Below are 6,130 nucleotides of genomic sequence, written 5' to 3' on the forward strand. Positions count from 1 at the left end.
ATTATTTCATTTCAGGGGCTTAAAAGTAACTAGAGAAATTAAAAAACTGCAAATAAAATGTTCATTTCTAATATTTGGTTGAAAACCCTTTGCTGGCACCAGATCTGGGTTTCCTCCTTTTTAATGCTCTGCCGGCCTTTACTGCAGCGGCTTTCAGTTGCTGTTTGTTTGTGGGACTTTCCGAAGTTTAGTCTTCAACAAGTGAAATGCAGCTCAATTGGGTTCAGATCAGGTGACTGACTTGGCCATTCAAGAATATTCCACTTTTTTGCTTTAATAAACTCCTGGGTTGATTTGGCTGTATGTTTTGGGTCATTGTCCATCGGTATTATGAAACACCTCCCAATCAATCTGACTGCATTTAGCTGGATTTGAGCAGACAGTGTCTCTGAACACCCCAGAATTCATTTGGCTGCTTCTGTCCTGTGTCACATGGATAAACACTAGTGTCCCAGTGGCACTGGCAGCCATGCACGCCCAAGCCATCACACTGCCTCCGCCATGTTTTACAGATGATGTGGTATGCTTTGGATCATGAGCTGTTCCACACCTTCTCCATAATTTTTGCTTGCCAACATTCTGGTAGAGGTTGATATTGGTTTCATCTGTCCAAAGAATGTTTTTCCAGAACTGTTGGCTTTTTTAGATGTTTTTTTTAGCAAAGTCCAATCTAGCCTTTCTATTCTTGATGCTTATGAGTGGCTTGTACCCTGCAGTGCACCCTCTGTATTTAATTATGTATTTACTTTTATTATGCAGTCTTCTCTTTATGGTAGACTTGGATATCGATACCTCCTGGAGAGTGATGTTCACTTGTTTGGCTGTTGTGAAGGGGTTTCTCTTCATGGAAATGATTCTGTGATCATCCACCACTGTTGTCTTTCGTGGACGTCCAGGTCTTTTTGCATTGCTGAGCTCACCAGTGCTTTTGCCACTCCTAATATTGTAGCAATTTCTCAGAATATTTTCTCCACCTGCATGGAGAGCTCCTTTGATCGCATGTTGTCTGTTCACAGCAAAATCTTCCACATAAAAGCACCCCCCCCCCCAAAAAATTGTCTCTGTCCAAAGATTTATGAGCCTAACTGTACATATTGTATGCCAAAAAAAAGATAGAGGAAACATTCCTTTTGATAACAAATAGTATTTGTTGTGCACCTTAAGCCACTGGTTGTATTGACAGAGAGAAAATATATGTGACCCCCCCCAAGGGTCTATGGAAGATTCTCATTTTCAATCCTGAGACATATTCAGTAATATGTTCAAGCTTTGGCATTTATATTATGTAATAATGACAGGACCCACAAAATAGAGGGATTACTTTTGTATTGTCAGACAAACTGAGAAGGGCCAATTCAGGGGAAAACCTTGAGAAATCTGCCCCAGTAGACTGGAATGAATCTTATTAACTTTATATTTTAACAGAGAGTACATCATTTTGTTTTATTAAACCAAGTTTCAATGAATTACGTGGCACAAGTGACATCACTAATTACCAATTAAAACCAATGACATTACCAGAACCATATATAATTGAATGTTGGACCACACACATTGAATGTTTCATATTAAAGCACTTCACAGTACAGGTGTGGGATCCATTATCTGGAAACCTGTTATTCAGAAAGCTCCTAAATTACAGATAACCCATTTCCCATAGACTCCATTTTAATCAAATAATTCAACTTATTAAAAAATTTCCTTTTTCTCTGTAATGATAAAACAGTCCATTGCATTTGATACTAAGATATAATTAATAGTTTTTGGAGGCAAAACAAGCCTATCAGGTTTATTTAATGTTTAAAGGTAGGAAGGAAAAGCTACAGAAACATTTTATTAAGCTCGGAATAGTACACGCACAAAAACCATGATGGGGCCAGGTGAGCACTCTATCCAGGTTCCCAAACGCTCCACTCTGGTCACGTGGATCAATCAGATTCAAGAATGAATGCGCACACGTTGGTGAACTTCTTTGGATAGACTCCACATATGTAGATGACTGTATAAAATATTTTCCTTTATTTAATCTCATTAAAATCACAAAATCCAGAAGTGCAAGGCACTTCTGGATTTTCTATCCAAAGAAGTTCACCAACGTGTGCGCATTCATTCTTGAATCAGAAACATTTTATTACCAATAGATTAGCTGCAATAGTGCAAGCTAGAATGCTATATTTATTCTGTCTAATGTTTTACCATACCTGAGTAAAAGCATACTGTTTGTTTAGGATAGCAGCTGCAGTATTAGCTTGGTGTGACATGACTTCCTGCCTGAGTCTCTGGGTTCAGATTACAGCAGAGAAGGGGGGGGGGGGGAGAGGAGCAAACTGAGCATGCTCACGCCCAGGGCAAGGAGGTTTAAGCTGAAGGCAGGAAGTCTGAAACAGAAGCCCATGTGTACACAATAGAAGGAAAGAAGAAGCCCATGTGTACACAATAGAAGGAAAGAAATGCAGTGTTTCTTTTGACACACTCAGAGAAACATTACTTTGAGGGTTTACTGGTATATTTAGGTGGACTTTTCTGATCAGGCTTACTTAGTTTTAACCTTTCCGTCCCCTTTAAATGATTTTAAAGGTATGGAGCCATATATTAAAGACTCCCTTTTAATCAAACTGCTAAGGTATAATTAATCCTTATTGGAGGCAAAACAATCCTTTTGAATGTAATCTTTAAATGATTTTTAGCAGACGTAAGGTCTAGTGTTCCAAATTATGGAAAGATCCCTTATCTGTAAAACCCCAGGTCCTGAGCATTCTGGATAAGAGGGCCCATACCTGTACATGTAAAGAACAAAAGAACAGGACTCTGATAATATTGTGCCTATTGGTATAAGAGCAGGAGAGCTTCAAACAACTCATTGCTTTGTAATTAGAATAAACAAAGACCTCTAGGCTTAATAATGACAAAGAATCATTCAAATAATGCCAATAAAAGTTGGAGAATATTGTTCACACCATTTGTGTAGTTTGCAGAAACTCTGTGAAACATTTTCAGCCTTTATGTTGTATAGTCACTTGTTCCTTTTGCAGCTATAGCAGATTTACAACCCAAGCTACATTTTATGTGTGTCATTCATTGTATCTTGAAATTGTCTTAGTTACAAGCTGAGGAATTCTGCAAGCTCCTGTCTTTCCAAAGTGCTATTGCTGCAGAGAGCAGAAACACAGTCATCTGTATATATGATAGTTTTGTGGATAAATGTGGGGAAAGCTTTCATACAAAGTGTTTCAAAAATACAATTCTTTGAAATGCTGCCGGTTAAGTAATAAAAACACATACTCAAGGAATAAAACACGAGTATTTGTCATCCTGATCCAGAAGGCTCCGAATTACAGATAACCCATCTCCCATAGACTCCATTTTAATCAATTAATTCAACTTATTAAAAATGGTTTCCTTTTCCCCCTTAATGATAAAACAGTACATTGAATTTGATACTAAGATATAACTAATCCTTTTTGGAGGCAAAACAAGCCTATTTGGTTTATTTAATGTTTAAAGGAGAAGAAAAGCTAGAGAGGCATTTTATTGCCAATAGATTAGCTGCAATAGTGCAAGCTAGAATGCTATATTTATTCTGTAGAATGTTATACCATACCTGAGTAAAAAGCTCTAGAAGCTCTCTCTGTTTGTTTAGGATAGCAGCTGCAGTATTAGCTTGGTGTGACATCACTTCCTGCCTGCATCTGTCCTTGCTCACTTATAGCTCTGGGCTCAGATTACAGCAGAAAAGGGAGGGTGCTGATTGTTGGTGCAGGTCTGGGTTGATGGGGGCACACAGTTTTTTTACGGTGTCCCATCGGCCCGGTCCAACCCTGACTTTGGGTGTAGTTGGCCTCACTTGAAAATGCTTTTTTTGTTTATTCACTTCCTTGGCTGTACATGTGCTGATCAGAAAACCCTACAATACATTGATGTGGTCCAAAAAGGGTAAAAATGGTCTCAAAATCAGCAACTGCCCTTGCTGGACATTGTAAAGCAGTGGCTATTCCATGCCAACTGAAATTTTAGAACCAAGACTGGGTTTCCTTCCCAGGATTCTTTCTGCTCTGCATAATTATGAAGAAAGGGTCTCCTTAATTGAAATCCTTTATTTTAGGAAGCTCCTAAAGACTTCAGTTACCAAAACAGAATGCCAATTATGTTTTTGTTAGATCCACCAATACTTTGTAATATTGTGCTTTTGTAGCTAAGGGGCCAAATTAAGAATGCTCGAGCCTTCAGCTACTAAAACCATGATGTGAGAGTTCCTAAACTGAACTGGTTTTAGGTGCAGAGCTTTTACTTTTATTAAAAAACCTGCTGGCCATAGTTAAGCTGGCCATAGACGCACAGATAATATCGTACAAAACAAATTTTCGTTCGATATTCGGTGCGTGTATGGTGGGAAAAGAGCTGACTGATATCGGCAGAAGACTTGGATATCGGTCGGCTCGTTGAAAAAATTTGATCTGGTGCCTTTGGTGAAGGCACCCAAAGATCAGCAATTGTTAGTGTTGAATCGTCAGATACAGATAGAATTCTATTGTTTCTACCTGTATATCTACCTTATATCGGACGATTCAGCTCTACACGTGTGTATTGAAACAAACAATCTTTCTAGAAAAGATCTTTTCCAAGAAAGATTGTAATTGTTACGTGTATGGTCACCTTTAGAATCCCACACGCAACCAATTTTTGAAGCCCAGACCTACATTTTTACCCTCTTGAACTCGCTACCTGACCTGACTAGCAACTGCCTTTGTTAGGCTAATGTGTGTACACCAGACATGTCCAAAGTCAGGCCCGGGGTCCAATTTCGGCTCGTTTTCAAATTTACAGCAGCCCTCAGCCTCCATCATGAACTTAATAATATGTGGCCTCCCTGCACAGTGCAATCAGGAATCACGTAGCAGTAATATGTGGCACATTAGTGAAATGATCTGCCACTTGGTCTATACTGCTGTCTGTGTGCTGAAGGTGTTAGTAATAGATACGTACTGGCACGGAGTGATGCGCCGCTCTCACCTTCAGCACACAGGCAACAGTATAGACCAAGTGGCAAATCATTCCACTAATGTGACCAAATATTACTGCTATGGCTCCATGATTCCTTGTTTAAATGAGTTAAATGATGTTAATGGTTCAAAGAATGTCAGGCTTAATGGACGAACCCCACACATTTTCACCTCACCAAATCTAGCCCTCGTTGCAAAAAGTTTGGACACCCCTGGTGTACACTATCAGTTAGCAACAAAAACCATCTCACTCATATACTGTTATACTGTTGTTTACTACTGCCAGTAGGTGTCAGTGTTCATAATGTTTTATTGAAACCTGCATTCTGGGAAGAGTCTCCATGAGGTGGTGTTATGTCCTTCCTTCCTTCTGCATGTTGTGAGAGAATAAAGTATCAACCATGCTTGCAGCATCATACTGACTGGTAAGAGTCCTGACTATCACTTCAACTCCAGATTACTCAGTTACTCTGCTAAAACTCTTATCCACAACCCAATCTGTAACCTGGTGACCAACATTAAGCAGGGAATGCTGTTGCTGCAACCTGGAAGTGACAGCATCATAAGTGGGTGGGGAAAAAACCTTTAAATATGTTTAAAGGAGTAAAAAAAAAAATAATAATAAAAAAAAAAATAAAAAAAAAAATATATATATATATATATATATATATATATATATATATATATATATAGATGATAGATAGAAAAACAGATGAGACCCACAACCCGACCTGCATAGGCATCCGAAAATCTTACCTGTAACCCACAGTTTACCTGCTTTTTTTTAGGATAACTTGCAGGACTCTAAGCTGAGGTATTGGACTCAAGAACCCACTTGAGAGTTTAGGACCTCTTGCATCGTTTTAGAATTAGAATGCATAAGTATTAGCCGTCGTAAGGCGAAAATATATGCCTTTGTGCTAACACATTTTCATTTTCACTAATTTAATACAGCTATGGCAAACTCGAAAAAAATGTTAAACGTCAACTTCAGAAAGTGGGGAAAAAATGGGAGAGTATGTGCCAGTATGTGCTAGTGTGCAGTGTATGTAATAAAACTTCTTACTGAAAATGTCAAGTTTGCTCCAAAAGATTACGCTACCTACAAACACTTCTTAAAAGTGCTCATA

The sequence above is a fragment of the Xenopus laevis genome, chromosome 6L (assembly GCF_017654675.1).
Source record: "Xenopus laevis strain J_2021 chromosome 6L, Xenopus_laevis_v10.1, whole genome shotgun sequence".
Classification (NCBI taxonomy): domain Eukaryota; kingdom Metazoa; phylum Chordata; class Amphibia; order Anura; family Pipidae; genus Xenopus; species Xenopus laevis.